The sequence below is a fragment of the Stenella coeruleoalba genome, assembly GCF_951394435.1.
Source record: "Stenella coeruleoalba genome assembly, contig: scaffold_152, whole genome shotgun sequence".
In the NCBI taxonomy this organism is placed as follows: Eukaryota; Metazoa; Chordata; class Mammalia; order Artiodactyla; family Delphinidae; genus Stenella; species Stenella coeruleoalba.
Genome location: NW_027645953.1, coordinates 126,273 through 138,525, shown reverse-complemented (window position 1 = coordinate 138,525; position 12,253 = coordinate 126,273). Strand labels below are relative to the sequence as shown.

The 12,253-nt window shown below is 43.8% G+C and overlaps 2 long non-coding RNA genes across 3 annotated transcripts in view; both read right to left on the bottom strand.

Annotated features, from left to right (window-relative positions):
- LOC307181247 overlaps positions 1-7,797 on the bottom strand; it is a 559,683-nt gene extending 551,886 nt beyond the window's left edge. For both annotated transcript variants that reach the window (XR_013826220.1, XR_013826221.1), the window contains exon 1: positions 7,742-7,797. This is a non-coding gene — a long non-coding RNA (uncharacterized lncRNA). The remainder of the gene's footprint in view (positions 1-7,741) is intronic.
- A 3,109-nt stretch (positions 7,798-10,906) lies between these two features.
- The window catches only part of LOC307181246, a 119,672-nt gene continuing 118,325 nt past the window's right edge, over positions 10,907-12,253 (bottom strand). The window contains exon 3 of the long non-coding RNA XR_013826219.1: positions 10,907-10,984. This is a non-coding gene — a long non-coding RNA (uncharacterized lncRNA). The remainder of the gene's footprint in view (positions 10,985-12,253) is intronic.

Below are 12,253 nucleotides of genomic sequence, written 5' to 3'. Positions count from 1 at the left end.
ACACAGGAACTGCATTCCAAAACAGAACAGGGTCTCAAATATAGAAAACCAACTTATGCTTGCTTAAGGGGAAAGGTGAGTTGGGGTGCTGCATAAAACCAGAGATTGAAATGAGCACAGATAAAGTTCCTTAAGCCAACTATGGAATAGACAAGACCTACTCCTTGCTCAACGAAATGGACTCAACACCGCATATTAAACGCCTAAGAATGTAGCTGACTAGTAAGTATCTTAAAACCTATGGATTGCTATGTCTCCGAAAGAGAATCAAGCATGTGTACAGTGGCATAAACGCAGCAGTGATAGGATTGGAGAGGTTCGGTGAGCAAATGAAGACCCTTTGAAGTCATATTGCATGGTACCCATTCCACGGGTTTCAACTACCCAGGTTTAAGGTATTCTTCCTTCAGCTAAAACATGCATGTGGAACCTAGAGTATGATCAACCATGTGATCGGGAGACGTGTTCAAATATGTCTCAGTTTTCCTCCCCTGGTACTCGGGTGCAACATTCCAGACGCTTTACTAACACTCTCCCGACTTGGAGAGTCAGTCCCTTTAACCTCCTGTTTGGCCCAGTTTGCAATTTCTGCGGAAGATGAACAGGAATAGCGAGAACCAATGAGAGACTAGCTGGAGGTGTCTGGATGGGCAAATTTAACTCTCATTTCCCACCAGGAAGGGGAATTAACCAAAGGCTCAGCGTGCCATGCCAGAACCAGATTAGGGCCTGAAGACCTCCTGCGGTGTTGCGGCCAGCTCACAAGAAAGCGAGTTGAAGAAAGGAGCTCAGGGGCACTGTAATTCACAAACCTGCAGAGTTATAAATGACAGCTATCGTCCAAAAATAGACTGAAGTAAGGCTGCGAAGAGGACTTGAAAGCGGGGCAGAATTGCAGGAAACCGATTTCAGGAGGTAGACTGGAATTGCATTGAAAGCATAGGAAAAGAGGCAGAACGTCCACAATGATGCACTTGGCCAAAAAGGGCGTATGCGTTTTTTCCTGAATATATTCAGGAAAAAACGCATACGCCCTTTTTGGCCAACCAAGCAAGCTTGCAAAGGAAATCTGCACTACAATGAAGTCTCACTTCCCCCCGGTCAAAAGGGCCATCTGAAAAAAGTGTAAAATCCAGAAAGGCAGGACAGGCCATGGAGAACTGGGAGCCTTGTTATGCTGAAGGGCGGGATGTAAATTGCCAACAACCACTCGGGAGAAGTGTATGGTGTTTCCTGAAACATCTAAAAAACAAAGCAACAGAGCCTAGGGCACTTCCACTTATGGTCCTATAGCTTAGGGAAATTAAAATCAAAAAGACACAGCCACCCCAAAGTTTCGAAAGGCTCTGTTTACAAGAACCTCGATTACAGTACAAGTTCAACATCGCAGAAAGTGAAAAATGGAGAAAGAAGTTGTGGTATTTACTTACAAAGCAATATCACTCAGCAATGAAATCTATGTCATCAGGCCCTTAGCATCACAATGAGTGGATTCAGGTATGATGATTCTAACTGAAATAAGTCACACAGAAAAAGAAACATCATAAGATATCAGTAATACACGGAATGTAAACTTGGCTACACAGGAACTGAATTACAGAACAGAACAGGGTCTCAAATTTAGAAAACCAACTTATGCTTGCTTATGGGTAAAGGTGAGTTGGGGTGCTGCATAAAATCAGAGATTGAAATGAGCACAGATAATGTTCCTTAAGCCAAATATGGAATAGACAAGAGCTACTCCTTGCTCAATGAAATGGACTCAACACCGCATATTAAACGCCTAAGAATGTACCTGACTAGTAAGTATCTTAAAACCTATGGATTGCTATGTCTCCGAAAGAGAATCAAGCATGTGTACAGTGGCATAAACGCAGCAGTGATAGGATTGGAGAGGTTCGGTGAGCAAATGAAGACCCTTTGAAGTCATATTGCATGGTACCCATTCCACGGGTTTCAACTACCCAGGTTTAAGGTATTCTTCCTTCAGCTAAAACATGTATGTGGAACCTAGAGTATGATCAACCATGTGATCGGGAGACGTGTTCAAATATGTCTCAGTTTTCGTACCCTGGTACTCGGGTGCAACATTCCAGACGCTTTACTAACACTCTCCCCACTTGGAGAGTCAGCGCCTTTAACGTCCTGTTTGGCCCAGTTTGCAATTTCTGCGGAAGATGAACAGGAATAGCGAGAATGAATGAGAGACTAGCTGGAGGTGTCTGGACGGGCAAATTTAACTCTCATTTCCCACCAGGAAGAGGAAATAACCAAAGGCTCAGTGTGTCGTGCCGGAACCAGATTAGGGCCTGAAGCCATCCTGCGGTGTTGCGGCCAGGTCACAAGAAAGCGAGTTGAAGAAAGGAGCTCAGGGGCACTGTAATTCACAAACCTGCAGAGTTATAAATGACAGCTATCGTCCAAAAATAGACTGAAGTAAGGCTGCCAAGAGGACTTGAAAGCGGGGCAGAATTGCAGGAAACCGATTTCAGGAGGTAGACTGGAATTGCATTGAAAGCATAGGAAAAGAGGCAGAACGTCCACAATGATGCACTTGGCCAAAAAGGGCGTATGCGTTTTTTCCTGAATATATTCAGGAAAAAACGCATACGCCCTTTTTGGCCAACCAAGCAAGCTTGCAAAGGAAATCTGCACTACAATGAAGTCTCACTTCCCGCCGGTCAAAAGGGCCATCTGAAAAAAGTGTAAAATCCAGAAAGGCAGGACAGGCCATGGAGAACTGGGAGCCTTGTTATGCTGAAGGGCGGGATGTAAATTGCCAACAACCACTCGGGAGAAGTGTATGGTGTTTCCTGAAACATCTAAAAAACAAAGCAACAGAGCCTAGGGCACTTCCACTTATGGTCCTATAGCTTAGGGAAATTAAAATCAAAAAGACACAGCCACCCCAAAGTTTGGGACGCCTCCGTTTACAAGAACCTCGTTTACCGTACAAGTTCAACATCGCAGAAAGTGAAAAATGGATAAAGAACTTGTGGTACTTACGTACAATGCAGTATCACTCAGCAATGAAATCTATGTCATCAGGCCCGTAGCAGCATAATGAGTGGATTCAGGTACGATGATTCTAACTGAAATAAGTCACACAGAAAAAGAAATATCATAAGATATCACTAATACACGGAATGTAAACTTGGCTACAAAGGAACTGCATTCCAAAACAGAACAGGGTCTCAAATTTAGAAAACCAACTTATGCTTGCTTAAGGGGAAAGGTGAGTTGGGGTGCTGCATAAAACCAGAGATTGAAATGAGCACAGATAAAGTTCCTTAAGCCAAATATGGAATAGACAAGAGCTACTCCTTGCTCAACGAAATGGACTCAACACCGCATATTAAACATCTAAGAATGTACCTGACTAGTAAGTATCTTAAAACCTATGGATTGCTATGTCTCCGAAAGAGAATCAAGCATGTGTACAGGGTCATAAACGCAGCAGTGATAGGATTGGAGAGGTTTGTGAGCAAATGAAGACCCTTTGAAGTCATATTGCATGGTACCCATTCCACGGGTTTCAACTACCCAGGTTTAAGGTATTCTTCCTTCAGCTAAAACATGCATGTGGAACCTAGAGTATGATCAACCATGTGATCGGGAGACGTGTTCAAATATGTCTCAGTTTTCGTACCCTGGTACTCGGGTGTAACATTCCAGACGCTTTACTAACACTCTCCCCACTTGGAGAGTCAGTCCCTTTAACCTCCTGTTTGGCCCAGTTTGCAATTTCTGTGGAAGATGAACAGGAATCGCGAGAACCAATGAGAGACTAGCTGGAGGTGTCTGGATGGGCAAATTTAACTCTCATTTCCCACCAGGAAGAGGAATTAACCAAAGGCTCAGCGTGCCATGCCAGAACCAGATTAGGGCCTGAAGACCTCCTGCGGTGTTGCGGCCAGCTCAAAAGAAAGCGAGTTGAAGAAAGGAGCTCAGGGGCACTGTAATTCACAAACCTGCAGAGTTATAAATGACAGCTATCTTCCAAAAATAGACTGAAGTAAGGCTGCCAAGAGGACTTGAAAGCGGGGCAGAATTGCAGGAAACCGATTTCAGGAGGTCGACTGGAATTGCATTGAAAGCATAGGAAAAGAGGCAGAACGTCCACAATGATGCACTTGGCCAAAAAGGGCGTATGCGTTTTTTCCTGAATATATTCAGGAAAAAACGCATACGCACTTTTTGGCCAACCAAGCAACTTGCAAAGGAAATCTGCACTACAATGAAGTCTCACTTCTCCCCGGTCAAAAGGGCCATCTGAAAAAAGTGTAAAATCCAGAAAGGCAGGACACGCCATGGAGAACTGGGAGCCTTGTTATGCTGACGGGCGGGATGTAAATTGGCAACAACCACTCGGGAGAAGTGTATGGTGTTTCCTGAAACATCTAAAAAACAAAGCAACAGAGCCTACGGCACTTCCACTTATGGTCCTATAGCTTAGGGAAATTAAAATCAAAAAGACACAGCCACCTCAAAGTTTGGGACGCCTCCGTTTACAAGAACCTCATTTACCGTACAAGTGCAATATCACAAAAAGTGAAAAATGGATAAAGAACTTGTGGTACTTACGTACAATGCAGTATCACTCAGCAATGAAATCTATGTCATCAGGCCCGTAGCAGCATAATGAGTGGATTCAGGTACGATGATTCTAACTGAAATAAGTCACACAGAAAAAGAAACATCATAAGATATCACTAATACACGGAATGTAAACTTGGCTACACAGGACTGCATTCCAAAACAGAACAGGGTCTCAAATTTAGAAAACCAACTTATGCTTGCTTAAGGGGAAAGGTGAGTTGGGGTGCTGCATAAAACCAGAGATTGAAATGAGCACAGATAAAGTTCCTTAAGCCAAATATGGAATAGACAAGAGCTACTCCTTGCTCAACGAAATAGACTCAAAACCCCATATTAAACGCCTAAGAATGTACCTGACTAGTAAGTATCTTAAAACCTATGGATTGCTATGTCTCCGAAAGAGAATCAAGCATGTGTACAGCGGCATAAACGCAGCAGTGATAGGATTGGAGAGGATCGGTGAGCAAATGAAGACCCTTTGAAGTCATATTGCATGGTACCCATTACACGGGTCTCAACTCTCCAGGTTTAAGGTATTCTTCCTTCAGCTAAAACATGCATGTGGAACCCAGAGTATGATCAACCATGTGAACGGGAGACGTGTTCAAATATGTCTCAGTTTTCGTACCCTGGTACTCGGATGCAACATTCCAGACGCTTTACTAACACTCTCCCGACTTGGAGAGTAAGTCCCTTTAACCTCCTGTTTGGCCCAGTTTGCAATTTCTGTGGAAGATGAACAGGAATAGCGAGAACCAATGAGAGACTAGCTGGAGGTGTCTGGACGGGCAAATGTAACTCTCATTTCCCACCAGGAAGAGGAAATAACCAAAGGCTCAGTGTGCCGTGCCGGAACCAGATTAGGGCCTGAAGCCATCCTGCAGTGTTGCGGCCAGGTCACAAGAAAGCGAGTTGAAGAAAGGAGCTCAGGGGCACTGTAATTCACAAACCTGCAGAGTTATAAATGACAGCTATCGTCCAAAAATAGACTGAAGTAAGGCTGCCAAGAGGACTTGAAAGCGGGGCAGAATTGCAGGAAACCGATTTCAGGAGGTAGACTGGAATTGCATTGAAAGCATAGGAAAAGAGGCAGAACGTCCACAATGATGCACTTGGCCAAAAAGGGCGTATGCGTTTTTTCCTGAATATATTCAGGAAAAAACGCATACGCCCTTTTTGGCCAACCAAGCAAGCTTGCAAAGGAAATCTGCACTACAATGAAGTCTCACTTCCCCCCGGTCAAAAGGGCCATCTGAAAAAAGTGTAAAATCCAGAAAGGCAGGACAGGCCATGGAGAACTGGGAGCCTTGTTATGCTGATGGGCGGGATGTAAATTGCCAACAGACACTTAGGAGAAGTGTATGGTGTTTCCTGAAACATCTAAAAAACAAAGCAACAGAGCCTAGGGCACTGCCACTTATGGTCCTATAGCTTAGGGAAATTAAAATCAAAAAGACACAGCCACCCCAAAGTTTGGGACGCCTCTGTTTACAAGAACCTCGTTTACAGTACAAGTTCAACATCGCAGAAAGTGAAAAATGGATAAAGAAGTTGTAGTATTTACTTACAAAGCAATATCACTCAGCAATGAAATCTGTGTCATCAGGCCCTTAGCAGCACAATGAGTGGATTCAGGTATGATGATTCTAACTGAAATAAGTCACACAGAAAAAGAAACATCATAAGATATCAGTAATACACGGAATGGTAACTTGGCTACACAGGAACTGAATTACAGAACAGAACAGGGTCTCAAATTTAGAAAACCAACTTATGCTTGCTTAAGGGTAAAGGTGAGTTGGGGTGCTGCATAAAACCAGAGATTTAAATGAGCACAGATAAACTTCCTTAAGCCAAATATGGAATAGACAAGAGTTACTCCTTGCTCAACGAAATGGACTCAACACCGCATATTAAACGTCTAAGAATGTACCTGACTAGTAAGTATCTTAAAACCTATGGATTTCTATGTCTCTGAAAGAGAATCAAGCATGTGTACAGGGTCATAAACGCAGCAGTGATAGGATTGGAGAGGTTCGTGAGCAAATGAAGACCCTTTGAAGTCATATTGCATGGTACCCATTCCACGGGTTTCAACTACCCAGGTTTAAGGTATTCTTCCTTCAGCTAAAACATGCATGTGGAACCTAGAGTATGATCAACCATGTGATCGGGAGACGTGTTCAAATATGTCTCAGTTTTCGTACCCTGGTACTCGGGTGCAACATTCCAGACGCTTTACTAACACTCTCCCCACTTGGAGAGTCAGTCCCTTTAACCTCCTGTTTGGCCCAGTTTGCAATTTCTGTGGAAGATGAACAGGAATAGCGAGAACCAATGAGAGACTAGCTGGAGGTGTCTGGATGGGCAAATTTAACTCTCATTTCCCACCAGGAAGAGGAATTAACCAAAGGCTCAGCGTGCCGTGCCAGAACCAGATTAGGGCCTGAGGACATCCTGCGGTTTCGCGGCCAGGTCACAAGAAAGCGAGTTGAAGAAAGGAGCTCAGGGGCACTGTAATTCACAAACCTGCAGAGTTATAAATGACAGCTATCGTCCAAAAATAGACTGAAGTAAGGCTGCCAAGAGAACTTGAAAGCGGGGCAGAATTGCAGGAAACCGATTTCAGGAGGTAGACTGGAATTGCATTGAAAGCATAGGAAAAGAGGCAGAACGTCCACAATGATGCACTTGGCCAACAAGGGCGTATGCGTTTTTCCTGAATATATTCAGGAAAAAACGCATACGCTCCTTTTGGCCAACCAAGCAAACTTGCAAAGGAAATCTGCACTACAATGAAGTCTCACTTCTCCCCGGTCAAAAGGGCCATCTGAAAAAAGTGTAAAATCCAGAAAGGCAGGACAGGCCATGGAGAACTGGGAGCCTTGTTATGCTGATGGGCGGGATGTAAATTGCCAACAGACACTCCGGAGAAGTGTATGGTGTTTCCTGAAACATCTAAAAAACAAAGCAACAGAGCCTAGGGCACTTTCACTTATGGTCCTATAGCTTAGGGAAATTAAAATCAACAAGACACAGCCACCCCAAAGTTTGGGACGCCTCTGTTTACAAGAACCTCGTTTACCGTACAAGTTCAATATCACAGAGAGTGAAAAATGGATAAAGAACTTGTGGAACTTACGTACAATACAGTATCACTCAGCAATGAAATCTATGTAATCAGGCCCGTAGCAGCATAATGAGTGGATTCAGGTACGATGATTCTAACTGAAATAAGTCACACAGAAAAAGAAACATCATAAGATATCAGTAATACACGGAATGGAAACTTGGCTACACAGGAACTGAATTACAGAACAGAACAGGGTCTCAAATTTAGAAAACCAACTTATGCTTGCTTAAGGGTAAAGGTGAGTTGGGGTGCTGCATAAAACCAGAGATTGAAATGAGCACAGATAAAGTTCCTTAAGCCAAATATGGAATAGACAAGAGCTACTCCTTGCTCAACGAAATGGACTCAACACCGCATATTAAACGCCTAACAATGTACCTGACTAGTAAGTATCTTAAAACCTATGGATTGCTATGTCTCCGAAAGAGAATCAAGCATGTGTACAGGGGCATAAACGCAGCAGTGATAGGATTGGAGAGGTTCGGTGAGCAAATGAAGACCCTTTGAAGTCATATTGCATGGTACCCATTCCACGGGTTTCAACTACCCAGGTTTAAGGTATTCTTCCTTCAGCTAAAACATGCATGTGGAACCTAGAGTATGATCAACCATGTGATCGGGAGACATGTTCAAATATGTCTCAGTTTTCGTACCCTGGTACTCGGGTGCAACATTCCAGACGCTTTACTAACACTCTCCCAACTTGGAGAGTCAGTCCCTTTAACCTCCTGTTTGGCCCAGTTTCCAATTTCTGCGGAAGATAAACAGGAATAGCGAGAACCAATGAGAAGCTAGCTGGAGGTGTCTGGACGGGCAAATTTAACTCTCATTTCCCACCAGGAAGAGGAATTAACCAAAGGCTCAGCATGCCGTGCCTGAACCAGATTAGGACCTGAAGTCATCCTGCGGTGTTGCGGCCAGCTCACAAGAAAGCGAGTTGAAGAAAGGAGCTCAGGGGCACTGTAATTCACAAACCTGCAGAGTTATAAATGACAGCTATCGTCCAAAAATAGACTGAAGTAAGGCTGCCAAGAGGACTTGAAAGCGGGGCAGAATTGCAGGAAACCGATTTCAGGAGGTAGACTGGAATTGCATTGAAAGCATACGAAAAGAGGCAGAACGTCCACAATGATGCACTTGGCCAAAAAGGGCGTATGCGTTTTTTCCTGAATATATTCAGGAAAAAGCGCATACGCCCTTTTTGGCCAACCAAGCAAGCTTGCAAAGGAAATCTGCACTACAATGAAGTCTCACTTCCCCCCGGTCAAAAGGGCCATCTGAAAAAAGTGTAAAATCCAGAAAGGCAGGACAGGCCATGGAGAACTGGGAGCCTTGTTATGCTGATGGGCGGGATGTAAATTGCCAAGAGACACTCGGGAGAAGTGTATGGTGTTTCCTGAAACATCTAAAAAACAAAGCAACAGAGCCTAGGGCACTTCCACTTATGGTCCTATAGCTTAGGGAAATTAAAATCAAAAAGACACAGCCACCCCAAAGTTTCGAACGGCTTTGTTTACGAGAACCTCGTTTACAGTACAAGTTCAACATCGCAGAAAGTGAAAAATGGATAAAGAAGTTGTGGTATTTACTTACAAAGCAATATCACTCAGCAATGAAATCTGTGTCATCAGGCCCTTAGCAGCACAATGAGTGGATTCAGGTATGATGATTCTAACTGAAATAAGTCACACAGAAAAAGAAACATCATAAGATATCAGTAATACACGGAATGGAAACTTGGCTACACAGGAACTGAATTACAGAACAGAACAGGGTCTCAAATTTAGAAAACCAACTTATGCTTGCTTAAGGGGAAAGGTGAGTTGGGGTTCTGCATAAAACCAGAGATTGAAATGAGCACAGATAAAGTTCCTTAAGCCAAATATGGAATAGACAAGAGCTACTCCTTGCTCAACAAAATGGACTCAACACCGCATATTAAACGCCTAAGAATGTACCTGACTTGTAAATATCTTAAAACCTATGGATTGCTATGTCTCCGAAAGAGAATCAAGCATGTGTACAGGGGCATAAACGCAGCAGTGATAGGATTGGAGAGGTTCGGTGAGCAAATGAAAACCCTTTGAAGTCATATTGCATGGTACCCATTCCACGGGTTTCAACTACCCAGGTTTAAGGTATTCTTCCTTCAGCTAAAACATGCATGTGGAACCTAGAGTATGATCAACAATGTGATCGGGAGACGTGTTCAAATATGTCTCAGTTTTCGTACCCTGGTACTCAGGTGCAACATTCCAGACGCTTTACTAACCCTCTCCCGACTTGGAGAGTCAGTCCCTTTAACCGCTTGTTTGGCCCAGTTTGCAGTTTCTGCGGAAGATGAACAGGAATAGCGAGAAACAATGAGAGGCTTGCTGGAGGTGTCTGGACGGGCAAATTTAACTCTCATTTCCCACCAGGAAGAAGAAATAACCAAAGGCTCAGCGTGCCGTGCCGGAACCAGATTAGGGCCTGAAGCCATCCTGCGGTGTTGCGGCCAGGTCACAAGAAACAAGTTGAAGAAAGGAGCTCAGGGGCACTGTAATTCACAAACCTGCAGAGTTATAAATGACAGCTATCGTCCAAAAATAGACTGAAGTAAGGCTGCCAAGAGGACTTGAAAGCGGGGCAGAATTGCAGGAAACCGATTTCAGGAGGTAGACTGGAATTGCATTGAAAGCATAGGAAAAGAGGCAGAACGTCCACAATGATGCACTTGGACAAAAAGGGCGTATGCGTTTTTTCCTGAATATATTCAGGAAAAAACCCATATGCACTTTTTGGCCAACCAAGCAAGCTTGCAAAGGAAATCTGCACTACAAAGAAGTCTCACTTCCCCCCGGTCAAAAGGGCCATCTGAAAAAAGTGTAAAATCCAGAAAGGCAACAGGCCATTGAGAACTGGGAGCCTTGTTATGCTGATGGGCAGGATGTAAATTGCCAACAGACACTTGGGAGAAGTGTATGGTGTTTCCTGAAACATCTAAAAAACAAAGCAACAGAGCCTAGGGCACTTCCACTTATGGTCCTATAGATTAGGGAAATTAAAATCAAAAAGACACAGCCACCCAAAAGTTTGGAACGGCTCTGTTTACAAGAACCTCGTTTACAGTACAAGTTCAACATCGCAGAAAGTGAAAAATGGATAAAGAAGTTGTGGTATTTACTTACAAAGCAATATCACTCAGCAATGAAATCTATGTCATCAGGCCCTTAGCAGCACAATGAGTGGATTCAGGTATGATGATACTAACTGAAATAAGTCACACAGAAAACGAAACATCATAAGATATCAGTAATACACGGAATGGAAACTTGGCTACACAGGAACTGAATTACAGAACAGAACAGGGTCTCAAATTTAGAAAACCAACTTATGCTTGCTTAAGGGTAAAGGTGAGTTGGGGTGCTGCATAAAACCAGAGATTGAAATGAGCACAGATAAAGTTCCTTAAGCCAAATATGGAATAGACGAGAGCTACTCCTTGCTCAACGAAATGGACTCAACACCGCATATTAAACGCCTAAGAATGTACCTGACTAGTAACTATCTTAAAACCTATGGATTGCTATGTCTCCGAAAGAGAATCAAGCATGTGTACAGGGGCATAAACGCAGCAGTGATAGGATTGGAGAGGTTCGGTGAGCAAATGAAGACCCTTTGAAGTCATATTGCATGGTACCCATTCCACGGGTTTCAACTACCCAGGTTTAAGGTATTCTTCCTTCAGCTAAAACATGCATGTGGAACCTAGAGTATGATCAACCATGTGATCGGGAGACGTGTTCAAATATGTTTCAGTTTTCGTACCCTGGTACTCGGGTGCAACATTCCAGACGCTTTACTAACTCTCTCCCGACTTGGAGAGTCAGTCCCTTTAACTTCCTGTTTGGCCCAGTTTGCAATTTCTGCGGAAGATGAACAGGAATAGCGAGAACCAATGAGAGGCTAGCTGGAGGTGTCTGGACGGGCAAATTTAACTCTCATTTCCCACCAGGAAGAGGAAATAACCAAAGGCTCAGTGTGCCGTGCCGGAACCAGATTAGGGCCTGAAGCCATCCTGCGGTGTTGCGGCCAGCTCAAAAGAAAGCGAGTTGAAGAAAGGAGCTCAGGAGCACTGTAATTCCCAAACCTGCAGAGTTATAAATGACAGCTATCGTCCAAAAATAGACTGAAGTAAGGCTGCCAAGAGGACTTGAAAGTGGGGCAGAATTGCAGGAAACCGATTTCAGGAGGTAGACTGGAATTGCATTGAAAGCATAGGAAAAGAGGCAGAACGTCCACAATGATGCACTTGGCCAAAAAGGGCGTATGCGTTTTTTCCTGAATATATTCAGGAAAAAACGCATACGCCCTTTTTGGCCAACCAAGCAAGCTTGCAAAGGAAATCTGCACTACAATGAAGTCTCACTTCCCCCCCGTCAAAAGGGCCATCTGAAAAAAGTGTAAAATCCAGAAAGGCAGGACAGGCCATGGAGAACTGGGAACCTTGTTATGCTGATGGGCGGGATGTAAATTGCC